The sequence below is a fragment of the Cavia porcellus genome, unplaced genomic scaffold (genome assembly GCF_034190915.1).
Source record: "Cavia porcellus strain 051 isolate PalLab524CR breed Dunkin Hartley unplaced genomic scaffold, mCavPor4.1 scaffold_17, whole genome shotgun sequence".
NCBI lineage: Eukaryota > Metazoa > Chordata > Mammalia > Rodentia > Caviidae > Cavia > Cavia porcellus.
This window is the reverse complement of record NW_026947500.1, coordinates 63,243,193-63,264,124: the sequence shown is the minus strand read 5'-3', so window position 1 is coordinate 63,264,124 and position 20,932 is coordinate 63,243,193. Positions and strand designations below refer to the sequence as shown.

Below are 20,932 nucleotides of genomic sequence, written 5' to 3'. Positions count from 1 at the left end.
GCTATTTCTTAGTCACTTCCCCATAGCTGCAAAGAGAGTTTCTCTCTCTTTTTTTAGCATGTGTTTATGACAGTGACAGTTTTCACCCTCACCTTGGAAGCCGGTACCTAGACACACTGCATCTCAGTCAGCTCTGCTCCCCTCTCCCCGCCTGGCCCTTCTGCGTGCTCCAGCCCACACTCCAACGTTGAGGGCCCATGATTCCTGGTCCTGGAGACCCTGTTCCTGGGGGCTGCAGAAGTGGGAGCCGCCTCCGCAGTCTTCTGTGAGATGCTGGAAGCTTGGTGTCCCCGGGCTGGGGTTTCATCCTTTGACTGATCTCACACACAATTTACCCAGCACGCGGAGGAGAGAACTGGGGCACAGCTGGGTAATAGAGCACTTGCCTGGTACGAGCACAATCCGTGATTCCATTAAGAAGAAAAAAGCCAGGGTGGGGGCCGGAAACATGAGAAGTGTCTGGAGGCCAGGACGTAAGATTACCGGTATGGAAGTGCGATAAAGCTAAAGTAAGGGGTAATAGGCAAAGGCTGATGTGGCTGACTGCGGAGCAAAACAGGAGATGGATAGTGGAAGCAGGAGGAGAAGAGGGGAGGGAACGGGGGAAAGAATTCAAGGGAAAAGTGGAAATAAAGCTTTTGCAAGAGGGAAGGAGAGCAGGAGCGGGAAGCAGCAGGGAAGGATGGGAGGGGAAGGGGACCAGAAAAGAATCCGGATCCCAGCACAAGGGAGGCTGAGGCAGGAGGATCACTGTGAGTTGGAGACCAGCCTGGGCTATGAAGTGAGCCCAAGGCCAGCCTGGACTGCACAGTGAGACCCTGTCTCAAAAAGACAAAAAAAAAAAAAAAAGAATCGAGACATGTACCGACTCCCCACACTAGGTTCTCTCTGTGTACTGCGAACATGTACCAACAGCAGTAAACTTAGCAAGAAAGAATCATCTACAAAGGAAAATACCCCAATTTGTAATAATGTTTTTACTTTTTTTTTTCCCTATATTTTTGAGTCAGGGTCTCGCTGTGCACTTTAGGCTGACCTGAACTCACAAGGATCCTCCTGCCTCAGCCTCTTGAGTCCTGGGATTACAAGTGTTCATCACCACACCCAGCAAGGAAAAAAAATGTTGCTGGGGGTAATAACTCTGTGGCATAGTGTCTGCCTGACAAGCAGTTCTGAGTTTGATTGTCAGTACCAAAAAGTAGGAGAAGAAGGAGGAGGTGGAGCACAGATAACTGACAATTTGAAAATCTCTTAAGTGTTTCATACATGGATTTTAAATATCATTTGCTAGCGTGAAATTTACAGCAAGTTGCGAACTACAGTAACAGAATGCGGTGGCGTCAGTCATCTAAGGAAAGCACCCCAAGATCCTCCTCTGTGGAGAGCGATGCCTACTTCACCAACAAGAAAGGAGCGCAGTGGACCGAGCGGCCACACAGCGGAAAAGCACGGGCTCCAGCAGGACATGGAAGGGGATCTGATCGGAGCTCCGTAAAGGCTGCTTTTGGGTCGATAAGGAGGACAAACCCGGCTGGAAACCAGCAAGGCCATCCAGGAGCCCTCCCTGAAGAAAATAAAACTGCTGTGCCCTGCACGCTCTGTTTTATGTTTAACCAAAGAAATGTCAGCAACAGTAGCTGGTGCAGGTGTCCTGGGTCACCTGCAAAACCTGACAGCCCAGGGAGGAAACCGTCAGAGAGTGAGGCGTCGAGTCTCCCAGTGACCCAACATCCGCCTGGGCACCCGCATGAGGACAGACCACGTGCAGGAACCGGGGCTCATGGTTGGTGCCATGACCTTAGTGGCACCATTGCTCCTGAAGTCCAAAGTGGAGATGCCACGTATCCAGGGAAGGGCGGACGGATGGGTGCGATGCGATCAATCCACGGGGCAAGTGATTATCCAGCCACAAAAATAGGGGCTGGGGATTTAGCTCAGCAGCATAAGCACCTGCCTTGCAAGCAGACGGTCGTGAGTTCGATCCCCGGTACTGATAAAAAGGAAAAAAGACAAGTAAATAAATAACCCGAATTGAGAGGCATAAGGACAAGGCTGGACTCCAAGCTCAGGCCCCCAGCGACAGCACCGGGAAGGAGGCACCGGGGTTGGGGAGGCACTGGGCGGCGCGTTCCGTAGGGACGGAGGTGCAGATCTGAGAGGCAAAAAAATTCCGGAGGTGAACACATGCACACTGCTGGGCTATGCACTTAAAAATGCTTGAAATGGTAAATCTGATGTTGAGACTATTTTATTGGATTTTCAAAAATAAAATAGAGAAAATATTGTATCAAGGAGAAAAAAAGGAGGAGGAGGGGGAGGAGGAGAGCAGGTGTGGTGGTTCATGCCTGTAATCCCAGCATGTGGGAGGCTGAGGCAGGAGGATCCTTGCGAGTTGGAGACCAACCTGGGCTACAAAGTGAGTTGCATAGTGAGACCCTGTCTCAAAAAGACACCAAAAGAAGAAGGGGAGGAGGAAGAGGAATTTTAAAAAGAAGCACCTGTGATTCCTGCACTCTGGAAGTTTGCCTCTTACCTGGACAATTTAGCAATTTGACCAAACCCTATCTCAAAATCCAAAAAAAAGTATTTTTAAGGGCTGGGTGTGTGGTTCAGTGCAGAGGCCCTGTGTTCAATCCCTAGTACCATGGACAGAAAGGAGGGAAGAGGGAGAGAGAGAGAGACAGGCAGGCAGACAGAGAGAGAGAGAGAGAGAGAGAGAGAGAGAGAGAGAGGAGGGGAGGCAGGGAGGGGAAGGCTGGCACCCTTATCTCTAGGTGCAGCGCTGGACCCCGCCCCGTGTCACTCTGGGAACACAGACCCAGGGCCCAGGAAGGACCTCGGTGGCCTGGGTCGGGAGTGGTGAGATGAACCAGGGCAGAGCAGGGAGCCGAGCTGTAGGCGGGAAAGGGTTGCGTGCAGGGCTCGCTCAGGTGGACGCCTGTCACCATGTATCTGCCACAACCATGCCCTGTGCCACACTGAGCCGGAGCTTGAAGTGGACTCGGACCTTAGCTGGTCATCAGGAGTTGATTCTGGTTCATCGGTGGCGACCACTGCACCGCACGAGGTTCCCAGGCAGGACCCCGAGGAGACAGTGGAGGGGCAGAGTGGACTGGGGCTTTCCGGTCAGTTTTTCTCTAAACCTAAAAGTGCTCTAAAAATAAAGTCTGTTCATTAAAAAATAACGAGGGAAGTAAACCAGTGCCTCTCAGCAAACAGCATCATCGAGATGAGATGCATAGGAACAGCAGCAGGGCTGGGGGAACCCCGGGTCCCCAGCTGTGTGAGTTCCAGCCGGGAGCCAGCTCAGGCCTTGGCCTTTGTCCTCCCGCCTGGCCCGGGCAGACAGCGGCTGGACCCAGGCCCTGCCCTGGCTCCAGGATGCCCACCTCGCTCCTGCTGCCGCCTGCTCCAAACTGAAGGTTTATGCTCTCCGGGTCTGGCCCTGGTAGCCGCCCTGAGCATTGATCATTTAGCAAATATTTACCGAGCGCTTATTAGCAGTCAAGTTGCACGTAGTGGGCTTATTGCACCGAATGATCACACAGGTAGTGACTTCAAAGAGGACACCCAGGAGGTGTTGCCGCCTGGCTGGGATCCCAGCACTCGGAAGGCCAGAAGGCTGAGGCAGGAGGATTGCTGGGAGTTTAAGGCTCCTACTGAGTTTCTAATCAGTAAATGGGTTCAGTCAATCAGGTGTCCATCCGGGATGATTCCTTCTGAAGGTTCCAGGGAGCTCCTCGTCCTGCTTCCCCAGCTCCCACAGGCATCTGAATCTCTTGGCCTCATGGATCAATCCTTAATTCATTCACTTTGAGATAGGGTCTCACAATGGAGTCCAGGCTGGCCCCAAACCCAGGGCAGTCCTCCTGCCTCAGCCTCCCAAGGGCTGGAGTCACAGCTGTGCGCCCCCACACTTAGCCAGAGGCAGTTTCTCCACCAGCTCTCGTTCCGTCCTTGTGTGTGAGGACCATGGGGAGCCTGCGGTCACCCCCAGAAACCTCTCCCTTGGTCAGCACTGCAATGGCGTCCGTTCCCCTCTGCTGCGGGCAGCAGGGACCAGGACATGACCCACCTCGGAGAAGCTGGGGCACGCTGCCGGCCACCCTGAAGATGCATGTGGCTTTAAATAAAGCCAACAGGGCCCTGAGTTTGTTTGTGGAGCTGACATCTCGGGAGTAGACAACAGGCGGTAAAAGAGCTGCCAGGAAGCAATAAAGATAACCGCAGATGGTGCGGCTCTGGGAGCCAGTGCAACCCGGGGTCTGATAAGAGGCCATAAAGACACGGCAGGCAGGAGCGCCCCACCCTCCGGGCACCGTGAAGCCTCCTGGGGTGTGTGCTCCCCTGGGTGAGGGGGCAAACCTTTCCTCCGCTCCTACGGTCACACTGCTACCACCAGCTGGAAAAGGAAATAATACCCTGACTCATGAAAGGACAGCATCTTTCTTATTACTATTTCCCCTCCCTCCTTTTTGTTTTTTTGTTTTTTACCTTTTTTGAGTCAGGAGCTGGCCATGTCGTCCAGGCTGGCCTCAAACTCCTGGAGATTCTCCTGCCTCAGCCTCCCAGGTGCTGGGATTACACCAGTGAGACACCACACCGGGCTGGCTTGCAGAATTGATAACTGAAAACAATTTTTTATCCCCCGTGGTCTTCTTCATGTTTTCCATCTGTGGACGCTGCCCACCGTCCCCGAGGGACAAAACCCACCCCTCTCCTACCCTTCCTGAGAGCCACTGGTTTAACTTTCAAAGCTCCCGAGGCACAGAGCAGTGGGTGGACACAGGTGGTCTGGTTATGTAGCTCAGCCCTGTCCCTCCCTGTCCAAGGCACCGCTGCCCCGCTGCCATGCTGAAGTGCTGGCTTAAATTAAAACAATCTTCAGGTGGCCGTGGGGGCTGGAGGTGTAGTTCAGGGCTGGGGCGTGTGCAGGGCAGGCGCAGGGCCTGGGTTGGAACCCTGGCACCCACGGGAGGAGAAGGAGGAGGAGGAAGAGCAGGAAAGGAGGAGGGAATAGAGAGGAGGAGGGAGAGGGTAGTTAGGGCCAGAGTTCAAACCTGCACACAACCCTGATTCCTCTATGAGGCATTGTGGCCTATCCAAGCAGGGGACACAGCTGCCGAGCCACAGGAAGGAAGAAAGGAAGGAAGGAAGGAAGGAAGGAAGGAAGGAAGGAAGGAAGGAAGGAAGGAAGGAAGGAAGGAAGGAGCTATTGCCAGGTGCCGAGCCAGGGGTGATCTCGTAGCGGCTCTACCCGGGGAAAGAGCCCAGGTCTCCCCAAAACACACATTCTGTGGTTCTAGGAGATCAAGCACGTTGATTCAGGGTGACTGGAAGCAGATCTTTCACTGCCAAGGGGGGAAGGACGGCAAAGTGAATGAGGGAAATCTCAGGGGTGACAGATGTGCCGCTGGCTTGATGGTGGTGGTGTTTTCACGGGTGTAGGCGGAAGGCAGTGTGTATCACATCACACTTTAAATTTGAGTGGCTTATTGTGTGTGAGTTATAGGTCCATAACTAACGCTGCTTTACAAAAAACAAGTCATGATTTGCAAATGTAAACAGATAACCTTTTTTTTTTTTTTTTTAAACTGGTCCTGGGACCTTTGTACTGAGCTACATTCCCCAGCCTTTTAAAAAATGCTTGATTCTGAGACAAGGTCGCCCTAAGTTGCTGAGTTACTCAGGCTGGGCTTGCACTTGTGATCCTCGTGCCTCAGCCTCCAGACTGCTGGAATTACAGATATGCACCACTGTGTCGAGCAATGAACAGCTGATTGCTCTCCTGCCTGCTGCAGTGTAAAGATGCTGTGAGAGGTGCTGCGGGAGACTTCCTGTTTACTAGGTCTCATTAAAGGGGATCCGAGTCCATAGAGGCTCCCGTGGCATCTGATGTGGCTCCCGCAGAGCTGAAGACACTACCTCTCATGCAGAGGGGCTCAGGGGCAGACTGTGGTCCAGGGGCCCGGCCTCTTCCCCAGCATCTCCAGCCCAGCCCACAGACAAAGCCATCAGCAGAATCTAAGTGTTAGATGCTAATTCTGCATCTGGCATTTCGTAGCCCAGCCCTAAGTGTCCAGGATTTGTCCCCGGGGTGATGGCACAAACCTGGAATCCCAGCACTGAGGAAGCTGAGGCAGGAGGACTTCTGTGAATTTGAAGCGAGCCTGCAGTATATGTTGAGACGGAAAGGGAAGGGAAGGGAAGGGAAGGGAAGGGAAGGGAAGGGAAGGGAAGGAAAGGAAAGGAAATCACTGATTAATACCAGTTTCCGAGTTCTAGTCGTTCAATCAGGAGCCAGCACCTGGTTGGGTCTTGGGCACCCAAACCCAAGAGAGCATAGAATCCCCTCACTTTCAAAACTTGTTTTTGCAGCTTTCTTGTTTTGTGACCTCAGACAAATTTCTTAACCTTTCTGTGCCTCGGATTCCTCACTGGTGTCCGTCCACACCACAGATGGTTTCTCCTCATCACATCCTAGACCTCTATGCCTCGAGCAAGCCCCTTACGTGTTCTGGCTTGAGTTAAGGAAGAAAGTTTTATTTGGCTCACAGTGTGCGGAGGTTCCAGTCTGGAATCGGCTGGCTCCATGGCAGGGTGGCCCTGCAGAGAAGAAACAGCTCATGGAAGGCACAAGGCAGCACGGCAAGGAAGAAAGAGACAGGACAGGCTTCTTCCTGTCCCTTATGCTGACCTCAGCTTCTGGGATTAGGGGTGCAGGGCCAATCAGCAGACTGATGCAGTAATCACCTGCCCTCAAAGCTAGCAGAAGATCTGGGAACAGACAGGAGTGGATTTGGATGACACAGGTGGAGGTACAGGACTAGGCATGCTCAGCTGTGGGCACGGCTTGGCCAGCCTGTGGCATAGGGGCTCTGCAAGCTGCAGGTGCCCTACCAAGGTGACCTGGCTACTGGCACAGCCGTAGATGATCTGGAGACAGACGGAGACAGCTGCAGACGCAGGTGAGCTACAGAGACACAAACGTCACTGTGGGTGCAGGGCCAGGGCCTTGCAGGCCCAGCAGTAAGAGCACTCCGCTCCCCAAAAGCCAGTGACGCCCCTGAGGTCCGCCCCTGGCTCTGCAGCTCTTGGATGGATCTGAAATCTGAGCCGCTTTTGTCCCCAAGCCTTGGGCTCAGGAGCGCAGCTCTGAATCACACCCTCCAGCCAGCCGCCCTGGACTCCCAGACGTGAGGCATCAGAAGGAAAAGGACCCAGGACAAAGCAGGGCCTCTGAGACTCCTTTCCCAGCCCTGAGCTGTGACATTCAGCACCAGAATGTTCTTTTGGTGTTCTGCTTTCTGTCTTGATTTGCTTTGTTCCGAATGGGCCCGGAAACATGGGTGGGCTGCATGTGGCTACTGTGTGTCCACGGGGCCCGTGTGACGGTTCTGTGCACACTCATGGGCTGTGAACGATTAAGAGGAATCAGAAGATCGAGGTTCCCAGGGACCTTCCCTTCCTTTCTGTTTTTAATTTTTAAAAAACATACAGATTTCAAAGCAATAAGATAGAAGATTAACACTGGTTACCATATCGCACATGGTTATCTTTAAAGTAGTTCAGATGACTAAATTTAGGCATAAAAATGACCAAACCATCAAACAATGAAAACTGTTTTTTTCTTCTTCCTCCTCTTCTTTTTCTCCTCCTCCTCCTCCTCCTCTTCCTCTTCCTCCTCCCTCTTCTCAGAAATTGAACTCAGGACCTTATGTTTGCCAGGCAGATGCTGTGCTCCTGAGCTATAATATTTTGCTTCTTTGTGGAGAGAATATTTTGGGGCTGTGGTTGTAACTCAGTGATGCAAAACGCTGGGTTTGAGCCCAGCAACACAAAAACAAATTAAAATCCTCTCGATCCAGAAATATATTATTGATAGAACTGTGGGGGACCAGCGGCGGCTGAAAAGAAGTATGAAATATAAATGACCTTTATTTTGAGAATGCGGGGAGAGACACCCCCGATCCCTTGGGGTGCAGCATCTCCACCCCTGGATCGGTGATCTCTCCGTGGAACACCTGGAGTGGAGGCATATAAGTGGCCTAGGTTTGGGGTGGAACCTAAGGGGCATTAGGGATGCACAGGTAGCCCACTGGTATTCTTTTGGCACAACAGGTAAATTCCTAGGGGTGGGGGAGATGGAGCTCCTTGGTTCCGCCTGAGGCTTTACCAGCTACAGTGTCCTGTCTGGGCCAAAATTGTTTCAATTATAACCGTCACCTGAGTTTCTCGGCTCTAATTGTAAATTTCTCTGCCTTTTTTTTTTTTTTTTAACTTTTTTTTTTTCTTTTTATCAGTACCGAGGATCGAACTCACGGCCGCCTGCTTACAAGGCAGGTGCTTACGCCACTGAGCTAATCCCCAGCCCCTGTTTGCTTTATGAGACAGGGTTTTTTTCCAGGCTGGCCTTGAATTCACAACGTAGCCCAGGCTGGCCTCAAACTCCAGGCAACTCTCCTGCCTCAGCCTTGGAATGCTGGGATTACAGGCTGCGCCACCACGCCCAGCTTAACGGTAAAGTTTTCCTCATTCACCAGTGTCACACCCTCAGGATAAACTGTGTGGAGAGAGGAGGGAGAGAAGGGGAAGGCAAAGGAATCAGGACGTGAGAAGCCGTCTCGCATATACCAAATTTCTGTCTCCCATACACCAAACTGTCTTGCATATACCAATATCTAGTGCTGGATGTATCAGTATGTATTGCAAACATAGACTAATAAAAAGGGGGAAATACACCCACATTCTTATTTTCCACAATAGAGAAAAACAAACAAGATCTAGTATTGTATAAAAAGTGGCATTTTATAATACATAGTGTGATCTAATTTTGGATATGCATATAATTTAATTAGGTGTAGATCAAGAGCATAAGAGAATTCATGTGAGTACACACACGTGTCCATCTGAAGCATTCTGGGAGGACAGCCAGTGTCCCTGGTCCCTGGAGCCACCGTGATGACCGTTACCCTCTGTGTGATTTCCTTGTCAACAGTGTGTATTACTAGCCAAGCGTGGTGCTACACTCCTGTGACTGCCGTTCTCCAGAGGCTGAGGCAGGAGGATTGCTATGAATTCGAAGCCAGCCAGTGAGGTCAGAGCCAGCCTGAACTATGTAGCAAGACCCTGTCTCAAACAAACAGACTGCGTGTGTGCGCTCCTGTGCGCGTTTGTGTGTACACTTTTCTTCATTTGGCAATTTTATAATTTTGCATAACAATGAAGCCCGCATCACCAAGTTTCCTGCTGTGGCCGGTGGAAGCCTCAGTCCAGCGTGGCTGCTCAGGATTTCCCTGTGGTGATGCAGTCACCACCAGCCCTCTGGAGACCTTTCCCGCCTTCCCAGCAGGAACCTCTGCCCCACGGAACACAGACCCCGCCCCTCCCAGACCTGGCACTCGCATCCCATTTTCTGTCTCTGTGAATCTGGTGGCTCTGGGCACCTCCTATGAGTGGAGGGAGGGGAAATTTGGAAACTTTACGGTCAGCAGTTTTGTGCCTTCAGACAGGCAACCAATCCCGCAAAGCAAAGAGGCACCTCCTCCATCTGTCAGGATGGCAGCTCTGCAAGAGCCCAGTTGACCTCTGAGGGTGGCTGAAACATCCCCGAGTCGGTTGTTTCTGATCTAGGGGCAGAGAGGAAGGGTGTCCAGCAGATTGTGCCCTATTGCCCAGTCTGGTGTAGGGTGAGTATAGCACTGAAATGGAATTTTGACAGTATCTGGGCATCTTGAAATCTAAACCCTCCCTGGGAAGAGGAAGGTATTGCTCTGTCTGACAGTTATCTCAACTGGAAATAACCACTTCTACATCTTAGAAAGCTCCTATTCATCCACCAAAACCCAATTCAATGTTTCCTTTCCCTGACCCCCCTCTCTCCTACAGATCAAAAAATGAACTCTTCCTTTTATATGTCACTGTGGAAGTAAATAAATCCCTGAAATATTCAACTCAAGAAGTCAGAAAGAGAGAACAAAGTAAGCTGAGAGTAGAATTTGTAAAGGGTAACAGATGCAGAATTTCAGCAGATGACAGGTGGCCAGTGAGTATGTGGAGAAAGTTCTCAGCATCCCCAGGGAGATGCAGACACAAAATTCCGGTGAGGTAGCACCTCCCTGTGGTTAAAACCACTAGCATGAGAAAGATAAACTACAACAAGTGCTGGTGAGAATGCAGGGAAGGGGAGAGCCTTGCATACTTTTGGGGAGAGTGCAAATTAGGATAGCTAAGATGGAAAACAATGTGTGTGGGGGGTGTTCTCAGACACCTTAAAACAGAATCACCCTAAGATGCAGCAGTCTCAGTAACATGCAAGAGGTCACTGGAACAGCCAGCAAACATACCTCAGGGGGCTGGACCACTCACATAACAGCTGGGGAACCAAAATGAGCTGCCCTCTCCCTGCACCTCAGTATCCACATCTATATAATGGCAGTGCCCTCACCGAGCCTCATATAAGTCCCTATCTACAAACATCATTGGCTGCATTTCACCAGCTTTAAAACTTGTGTTCTTCAAAGTAAAAGACAAGCCACAGATTGAGAGAAAACACAAATGTTTCACAAGTGACTTGTACATCATATATATAAAGAGCACTTACAAGTTCATGGGGAAAAAAACAAAATATGTAACATTTTTAAAATAGGCAAAAGAATTAAGATGTGTTGAGTACAGGTACCTACTCCCCATGACAAATGTAATCATTATGCATTGAGAATATAATAAATATACACCAATAAAAATTATTTTTAAAATAGATCCAAAAAAGGGAGGCTGAGGCAGGAGGATCACTGTGAGTCCGAGGATTGCTTGGGCTATGTACACTGGACTGTGTGGTGAGATCAGTTCAATAAACCAAAAGTTAAAGAAATATTTTTAAAAGTTTAAAAACAGTTTAAAGTTTCCTCCCCTGCCCACCTCTCTCCTGCATGTCAGGAAATGAAGGCTCCTCGCCCCCACTCCACCCCACACATGCCGCTGTGGAAGACAGAGCACAGCGTCCAGGCCTGGGCCACACCCGCCCTGCTCTGCAGATGTGACAGCTGTTGTGAGTGAGCCCTGGAAGATGGGAGCGGCTCACTCGGGGCTCCGGGCTTGGCCCAGGAAGGTCCCGTCCTCAGCACAGGCCTGGGACTCCAGGAGGCAGTCAGAGCCCGTCACCAGAGCCTCTCCATAGGAATGGAGCATGGCCTTTAGGTAGCAGGCACATCTGGGAAAGGTAACCACTCGGTGGTCACTTCTGGACGAGACATTGGAGTACTGGCCACCTGCAAATGCCACCACAGCATCTGGGGCAGCTGGGCAGTGAGCTGGGCTTCCACGGGGCCCCAGCCCGGAGCAGGTGTGACTGCAGGCTCAGGAGCAGGGGACCCTGGACTGGCCTGCGACTGCAGGCTTCAGTTTGACTGGAAGGACACAATGCTGTGTGAGTGACAACCTCGGTGATGGAGAGACTGGGTTGGGGGAGAAGGAAGAGGGGAAAGGTAGGGGGAATAAAGAGGGCCCTATGATGGAAGGAAGGAAGGAGAGGAGGAAAGATGGATGAGTGGATGGATGCACATTCACAGATGTCCAGGTACACACGGATGCATGAATAGAAGCACAAGATAAACAGAATCACAGACAGAATCATTAGACACTCAAATACAGAAGTAAATAGAACTATAGGATAGGTGATTTGTCAATAGATAGATGGGTATACAGATGACAGATGATAGATGAATTGATAGATAGATAAATAGACAGACGGATGGGTAGGTGGATAGACAGATTGATGGATGGATGAATGCATAGATGATAGGTGGAAAGATGAATGGATGAATGGATAGTTGGATGGATGGATAGATGGATGGATGGAGAGTTGGATGGATGGATAGGTGGCTAGATGGATGGATGGATGGATGGGTGGATGGATGGATGGATGATGGACAGTTGGATGGATGGGTAGTTGGATGAGTGGATAGGTGGCTAGATGGATAGATGGATGGATAGTTGGACAGATGGATGGGTGGACAGATGGATGGGTAGGTGGATAGATGGATTGATGGATGGATGAATGCATAGATGGATAGGTGGAATGAATGAACGGATGGATAGATGGATGGATAGATAGATAGATAGATGGATAGATGATGGATAGTTGGATGGATGGATGGATAGGTGGCTAGATGAATGGATGGATGGAAAGATGGATAGATGGGGGATCAGTGGGTGTGTAAGTAGATGACACACAGTGGTGCGCACAAATGTACAGATACAGTATGTGCACATGGATTGGGTTCACCTCTCTGGGTGTCTGCATGGCTATGTCCATCCATATTCGGCCAGTTGTGTGGCCATGTGGGCACCCATCTCTCTGAATGCACCCTGCACACCCCCACACCTGCCTGGGCACACGGACCCCGTACTGTGCTTGGGCAGCCTGGCCTCAGCGTCTCACCATGGCTTCTGCCACCCCCTTGCCTCAGGACCACCCTGAGGACCATGGCCCCCTCCCCTGCCTAGCCTTCCCTACTCATGTCCCTCATTACCTCCCCCAGGCCCCTGTGCCACATCCGGGGACAAACATTCCAGGGATCAGGCAAGGATCCCTTCCACCACGCCAGAGTAATGACAGCTGCCACAGACGTAGAAGGTGACCCTGGCAAGAACAATGACCATCAAAGACACAGGGGTGCAGCCAGCGTCTGCCAGCAAGCCTGGGACACAGGTGACCAGCAAGTCCCCTGTGGCAACAACTCAGCCCTCCCTGCCTTCCTGAACAGCCCCCCTGCAGCCACCACCCCAAGTCCAGCAGTCTCACCACCTGCCGCGCGTTTCCATGGAGATGTAAGTTACGTGCAATGCAGGCCACAGGTAGGCGACAAGCAGGCCCAGACAGATGCCCCCACCACACCCCAGAGCGACGTTCACCATATCCTAATCTTTACCCATAAATTTACCTTCATACCCCTCTCCCTCCACTTCCCAATTACAGGGGAGCCCCATTCTGACGTCTGTCCTCTACTATGATCACTGCCTGTTCTAGAATATTATATAACAGAGATTATACACTGTATGGCCTTTTGTGTGTTGATTTTGTCTGCACTGAAATTCACCCATGTTGCTGGCCAGTGTGGTGTCCACGTCTGTAACCCAGCACTCTGGAGGCTGAGGTAGGAGAATCTCTACGAGTTCAAGGCCAGCCTGGGCTACAACATGAGTGCAAGGTCAGCCCAAACTGCTCAGGGAGACCCTGTCTCAAGACAGGGAAAAGGAAGAAGAGGAGGAGGAGAACGACAAGGGGAGAAAGTTGCTCCTTTCACGGCTGAGTATTCTTCTATTTATGAACACACTGCAAGCTCTTAACCCAGCTACCTGCTGCTGGTCACAGGTGGGCCATCAAGCTGCATAAGCACACTTGTCACACAGTTTCGTTTCTCTTAGGGAAGCATCCGTGGGTGGAATGTCTAGGTCACAGGGTAACTGCCAGTTTAACTTTCTTTGAAAACAACAGAAAGCCAGGTGGCGGGACACATCTGTAATCTCAGCCACTCAGAAGGCTGAGGCAGGAGGATTCTAAGTTCAAAGTCAACCAGAACAACACAATGAAACCTTGTCTCAAAAAACCAAAAAGGAACAAACTATATATATGTATGTATGTATATAACTTTTTCCAAAGTGATTGAGCCACCCAACATCTTGCCAACGACAGCAGAGTTCCCATTGTGCCGTAGTTTTGCCAACACTTAGCACTGTGGGAACATCAGCTCTGGCCATTCTGCTGGGTGTGTACAGACAGCATGAGAAAGCTCTCATTTCCACATTCCTCATGGTGTTTCCGGCATCTTCAAAGCTGTCTGTCTGTCCCTTTTTCAGGAAGCATCTGTCCAGTCTTTTGTACCTGAGATTTTTTTATGCCCAAATTCAACCATTTTTCCTGGGTTGCACTGACCCCCAGGGCCCGGTTCCCGCCCTCAGCACGCTTGTCAGTTACAGGACAGCTCTGTCATGGGGCTGATGTGCGCCTTGTAGTAACTCTAACAGCAACCTTGGCCTCACCCTCTAGATGCCCACAGGTGTGACGAGCAAAAAAACAAAACTTCCCCATTGGATAAATGTCCCTAGGCGGGAAATGATGACCCACTGAGAACCGCTGGCTCCCAGCTACCCAGACTAGGCTCTTCTGAACTCTAGTGTGGGACAGTGGTGACATGCCCCTTTGGCCACACTTGGGATCCTTGTCACACAGCCTGCTGGGTGTGCCATCACAGTAGACCCTGCTGTGCAGTGGATTGGATCTATTTTGGCTTCGGACCCCCTGTGCCCATGGAGACCATTTTTCCTACACACATCGTCCACACCTGTCTCTGTCACCTACTCACTGCTGAGACACAGTTCCTGTCACCCGCAGCTTAAAGGAGGAGAGGTCTGCTCAGATCACCGTCCCAGTTCATAGTTGGCCGGCTCCAGGGCAAAAACAGCGTGGCAGAGGGCCTGGGGAGGACAGCTTCTCACACCACGGTGGCCAGGAAGCAGACAGAGGCAGGGGCCAGGCAGGGAGGTAAACAGGTCACGACCCCATTGCCCACCTCTAAGGATTTTCTTATTTATTTTAGGGTCCACCTTCCAACAGCACACTCACAGTTCAGTAAAGCTCCCTCTTGATCCATTCACCACCCCAAAACAGGAGGGTCTGGGGGGACGTTCTCAACCGAAACTGTAACAATACACACGGTGCATGAATTCTCCACACTAAGTGAGTCACAGTAACTGGCGATAATTACAGAAGAGTTATAACAATACACAGTAACAAAAGGTGTAAGCTAAAGTAAAGGCTGGCATGTTGTTTATTTCTAGAATTACCTATCTGAAACTTTCAGGCCTTGGTTAACCACAGGCAGCTCCAACTGCAGGAAGTGAGACGGCAGATAAGGAGGCACCGTGCTCCAGCCCTCCGGGCCGAGTCGGGACTGCGCTGGTGATGTCTTGCAGCGTATTCTGGTAGAGTCCGTCCTCTGATACCCCGGGTATTCTGGCCCCAGCTCCTGCATGCCTGGGAGCCAGGAACCCTTGCTAAAAAGGCACTCCTGATGCCAGTGCTGGATCCCTCTCTAGACGCTGCAGGAGGACAGGAGCCATTTCCTGCTCTACAATCTGCTTCAAGGAAGGTGCGTTGGGCTTGGGGTGATCTGGAAGCAAAGAGGCTCAGAGTGGAAGCTGGAAACATAGAGAGAAGGAGGCCAGGCTGGTCAAGCTCTTCTGGGGGGTGCCGGGGTCCAGAGGACATGGTGCCAGGCTCGGCACATGGGCACCCCACGCTCATACCCTCAGACACACCCAAGTGGGTACATACACAGGCATGCTGGAGACATACACGTGTTCACATGGGCACGTGCAGATATGCATCCAAGTGCTCATTTGCATGCCACTGGGCACACATGGAAGGACACACTCAGACCCACCTGGGTGAATGCACGTCATACATGGGCCTCTGCGGAGTCGGGGTTTTCTAGGGGAGCGGACTGAACACGAGACGTGTGTGTGACTATAGACGGGCTTAGGAGGTAGGTGACAGGGTCAGAATCCGAAGCGTCCCCGTGGCCACGTGCTGGGTGACAGAAGAAAGGGTTCAAAACGGCTGCCTGCACACTGCAGAGCACAGCGAAAGGAGGAGGAGGCCAAAGGTCTGGAAGCTGCCTCATGGTGCTATTGTGCCAGACAGCCACAGAGGCTGCCCTGGGAGCCTGAAGGAAGGGGACACCAGCATCCAAAGACGATGGTGAAGACCAGGCTTCTCCGGAGGGAGGGCGGGACTCCTCCTACCGTTCTGGTCCAACGCAGACTACAGCCCATTGGCTTGTGTCACCCACACCGGGGCAGGTCCCTCTCACCCCGATCCACCCCTCGAAGACCCCAGAGCTTTACTAATCCGCTAGGTGGTTTCCACTCAAGCCAGCTTCAGTGAATGATCACCACATCCAAGGCTGCAAATACAGCCCCACCCTGAAACACCCAGACCGTGTGTGCATGCAGGAGCACAGGCACTCAGGCAGCCTCAAACATGCATGGAGACACACTCAGCATGTGTGCACACACCCATGGTGCATGGCCCACACCTCCACCCCCAGCTCCGTACAGACCGTTAGGACAAATGTGTAGGGACCACTGTATCAACACCCGGACAGAATACCCGACACCCACTGCTTAGGAGGACAGGGTTATCTGGACTCACGAGTTTTACAGGTTCAGTCCATGGGCAGCTGGTTCCAAGGCAGAAACATCTCTGGTAGAAGGGTCTGGCAGGGACAGCAGCTCCCAGCATGGTGGCCAGGAAGCAGAGAGAGAAGGGAGGAGCTGGGGGCCATCCAGGTCACACCCCTGATCTGACACACAGCACACTCAACTCTGAACTCAGCCACGGACCAATCCACAGAGGAGCACAGCACTCCCAAGCCCGCCTCCTTCCAAAGCCTGGCCTCTCCTCACCAGCTGCGCGCTCTCCTAAGTGCTGCTACTCCCAAAGAGGGAGGGGGTGAAGGCTTAGACAGCTCCTCTGCTCCTCCGGGCACAGCCTGCCTCTCCGTGCATGCTTGGCAGGTCCGGAGCAGCCAGCTCTCCAGTGCTGCACCCGGAGTCTGAGGTCCTCACAGCCGGCTCCTTCTCTGGCTTCTCCAAGGAGGCCCCGTCCATCTGTGTGCTCACCACCCGTCCTCAGTGCCTCAATGTCTGTCGCCCCTGTGGCCCGCCGCTGTGCTCAGCGCTCTCAAATCTTAGCACCAGCTCCACCTTCAAAATGGACCCCAAGTCCAGCCGCTCACCCTTTTCGAGTTGCCTCCCCACCCAGTCCCAGTACCTCCCACCTGGACCTGCAGTGGCCTCTGCCCTGATCTCCAGGCTCCCACCTTCCCTGCTCCAACGCGTCTGTCCTCCACCAGCAGAGGGCACTGTGAGCACCCACGTCAGGTCCTCCCTCCTTTGTGCAGAGCCCTCCACGGCTGCTGCCCTGCCTGGGGTCAAAGCCCAAGGCCCTCATGAAGCCCATGGTGGCCACCTGTACCACCTGCCCCATCGCTTCCCCCTCCTCTCCTCCCTTTCTCTCCATTGTTCCCGCTAACCCCGACTCACAGACCTCCTCACAAAGGAGAACCAAAAATTCTTGCTCTCAGGGAACATCCACTCAAAAATGCAGAAGGCAGACAAAGAACAAAGAAGTGATTTCGGAGAGAAGCAGGAAAACCAAACTACAGGCACTCTGGAGAGAGCAGGGTGAGAAGCCATGCCTGGCACTGTGGATTGGACAGCGACCTGAGTGACCCAGACGCGGGCCCCTGGACACCTGCACTTCCTCGGCTTCCCAGAGGCCCTGGCATGGGTCTCCGGAGCAGTGAGAGGATCAGCCCCTATCCTCCTCCGCCTGCCTGCTGCTAGGGCTTGGGCCACTCCCTGGCCACCCCACTCCCTTCCAGGGCGGCCCAAAGAGCAGCAGGAACTTTCCAGGCTGAGGAAGAGCAGGATCCCTGCGCCCACAGAGGGCAGGAACTGAGGCCCAGGCCCTGCCCAGTGAGGCTGTGGCTTGAGGGTCCTGGAGTACCACCCCCAGATCTGCACAGGGCCCTGCATCCTGCCTGCAGGGGCTCCCCCAAACCGCTTACTCGCTCCCTGCTGGCCTGGGCCAGCATCCTGTTCCCCTGAGGACAGTGGTGGCACTTCCCTGGCCTCCAGGCCCAGGACCCCATCTTGGTCCACCCTCCTTACACATAGCGGAGCTTTCTAGGCAGAGGTTTGACCTCGCCACACGCCCTAGGGTGGTGTCTGTTAGGTCTGAGAGAAGGGAGAGGAGGAGAAGAGAGGGAGAGAGGTGGAGGTCCGAGGTCCGTGGATGGAGTGGAGTGGAGTGGACAGCAGTGAAAGTAGTGGGCAGCGGTGACTTTATTTCGGGAATGCCCGGAGAGGTCCCCCTCCGCCGGCCCCGGGCGCAGCCTCTCCACTGCACCTGGGGCCGTGGTTAACACGGGGAGAGGAGACTGGCGCGCTGGCTGCTGGAATCCGGCGATCTCTCTTTGGGAATCTCTCTCTGGGACACGTGGCGTGGGGGAATATAAATGGCCTAAGCTTAGGGCAGTGCCCTAAGGCCATTAGAGATGTATCGGTATCTCATTGGCAAACAGGTTTAGCGCCAGAAAGCAGGTTCCTAGGGAGGGGCTATAGGGTTACAGTCAAGTCTATAGGGGGGGGGGCAGGAGTTTCTAACTTAGCTGCAGCCTTTCCTGGTTACAGTGTTTGGTCTGGGCCAGCAACTCTTTCAGTGTCATACTCACACCAGGCCTCTTATGCAGGCTCAGGAAGTTTAGGTAGGGAGGGCTCTGGGTCCCTGCCGAGTTGCTTGGTTAACCTTCTAAACTTCTAAAATTGACATAATGTATATGTATCAACCATTACAGCCGCCCCAGCACATCCTCCTAGAAGGTCTGAAGGAAGGGCCCTGCTCCCAGGCCAGAGAGTAGAAAACACAGCCCCGGAGGGATCTGGATTCATCACAGCGGGTGCCGGAATCACGCCACATATTTGGCCAATAAAATGTAAGGCCAATTTTCCTCTACTCTTGGGAAAAAAAGAAAACAAAATGGTATTTCTGGAATATACAGACCTGTTTATTAATGTGGAAAGGTGGTGTCTGGTTTGTATCTTTGCTTCTTTGTCTGTGAGACAGGATCTCACTATGCAGTTCAGGCAGGCCTCCGACTCACTTTGTACCCCAGGCTGGCCTGGAGCTTGTGGTGATCCTCCTGCCTCAGCCTCCCTAGTGCCGGGATTGCAACTGTGGGACAGTGAGTTCTGTTTGCTTCTAGAATATATAAAGAACTAAAAGACTAGGCAACCCCTAGTGAAAACCAAGCAAAACATGGACCAGTGAAATGAACAGACACTTCACAGATAAATACATGAAGAAATGCCCAGCAACGCCAGCCATTCGAGAGGCCCAAATTAAAACAACAGTGGAGTCTGCTTCACCTCAGAAAGAATGACAGATGCCAAGAAACCAGCCAGTAAGTGCTGGTGAGGCCGGGGTGCTGGGTGTGGTGTCCTCTTCATTGCTGATTTGTAGTAGGATTGTAAACTAGTACAACCACTGTAGAAACCACTGTGGAGATTCCTCAAGTAGCTAAAACCAGGAATGCCTTTTGACTCAGCGATTCCCCTTCTAGGTGTCTTCCCAAAAGACTTAAAGATGTCATATTGCAGTGAAAAATGTATATCCATATTTATGGCAGCCTAGATCTTGACAGCAACTTGCATATCCATCAGTGGATGAGTGGATAAAGAAATGTATTTGCACTCAGTGGAATACTACTCTGCCACGAAGATTATAAACTCAAGTCATTTGTAGGAACATATATGCACCTTGACACCACAGTGTTATGATTCCTAAATCAGACTCACAAGCTTAAATATTCTCTTACATGGGAAACCCAGAGTATAAGTAAAGATCAAGTTAAAACAGCTGGGGGTTTAGTTCAGCAGTGTAAGTGCCTGCCTGGCAAGCTCAAGGTTGCAAGTTCAATTCCGAATACCAAAAAAAAAGAGATCAAATTAAAGATGGATAGTAGGAAGTGTGGGGAATAGATCTTTGCAAAAGGAAAAGGGACCAAGATCTGGAGGAAGTGATGGAGGAGCAGAGGGAAAGGAAATAAGACCCATGGACCAACTTCCCAAAAGAAAAGTAATCATATGTCGTACAAGCACGCATTGATAAAAAATAAAAATTGAAGCCAGGCTTGGTGGTGCACACCTGTAATCTTAGCACATGGGAGGCTGAGACAGGAGGATCACTTTGAGTTTGGGCCTTGCCGGTGACCGTCTCTTGGACTGGAGAGTGCTGATACCACTGCTGCTGTCTGCAGGAGGGAGCTGCGCTGTGGAGAAGGTTTGGGGTTGTCTAGACCACACAGCTGACCTTCTTTCAGCCTGGGGAGCTTTGTCAATGAGGAGGTGGATGCCTGCACAACATCTGATCCCCGAAGAGTTTACGATCCTTGCTCTGGGTGGTTGGGGACCTGCCCAGCTAGCGGCCACACTAGATTGGGCTTGGCGGGAATCAGGCCTGTTTGGACCTTGTCTGGTGGCTTTATTTCCTTTCAGGGAGCTTCACTGCCAGAGAGGGGAGCTGTGCGGCTTGAGGAGGCTTTAGACCTACCTGAGCCACACCCAGTAACCTTCTTTTAATCTGGGGGCTTAGCTGCCCCAGGAGGGAGATACACAGGAGCCCAGGACATAGGAGACAATTTCCAACATGCCCAGTGGAAACTTTGGAACAACACTTGAAACACAGAAATATAGGACAATAACAAAATGAAAGACCAAAATGCAATCTCAAACATCCAGCCCATCCCAAGAAACCTTAGGAACTATGCACATAGAAGAAAATATATGCCATACTCCTGAGATACCTAAAATAATAGTAACTGAAATAAAGAAGCAACTCTGGGAAACTTTAAAGGAATTCAAACTAGAAATAATCTCCCATGTAAAAGAAGAAATGATAAAAGAAATGAAAGAGATGTTGAGCACATCTAAAGAAGACACAGTTAAAAAATTAGATGAATAAAACAATAAGATAGACACCCTGGATGAACAATCAGAATACATAAAGTAGATTCAAAGAGATATACAGAAAATAAAAAATTCCATTGAGAGTTGTTAAAACCACCTCAATGAAAGTGAAGACAGACGTTCAGATCTCTAAGACAAAATGACAGCCAGTGAACAGAAGAGGGAAGATCTCTTAAAAATAACAAGAAATCAGGAAATAACAGTCCAACACCTGCAAGATGACTCAAAGAAAAACAACATGAGATTGATAGGGATAAACGAAAAAGAAGGAGACAACACAAATGATGTCAAGACGCTATTAAAGGAGTAATAGCTAAAAATTTCCCAAACATGAGAA

General features: G+C 51.4%; 1 long non-coding RNA gene across 1 annotated transcript; it reads right to left on the bottom strand.

The window, feature by feature from the left end:
• Positions 1-15,063: 15,063 nt before the first annotated feature.
• LOC134471230 (uncharacterized) lies at positions 15,064-16,344 on the bottom strand. Its single transcript, XR_010040530.1, has 3 exons — positions 16,217-16,344; positions 15,447-15,592; positions 15,064-15,201 (listed from the first exon to the last, which is right to left on the bottom strand). It is a non-coding gene; the product is annotated as an uncharacterized LOC134471230 (long non-coding RNA).
• Between the last annotated feature and the right edge of the window lie 4,588 nt (positions 16,345-20,932).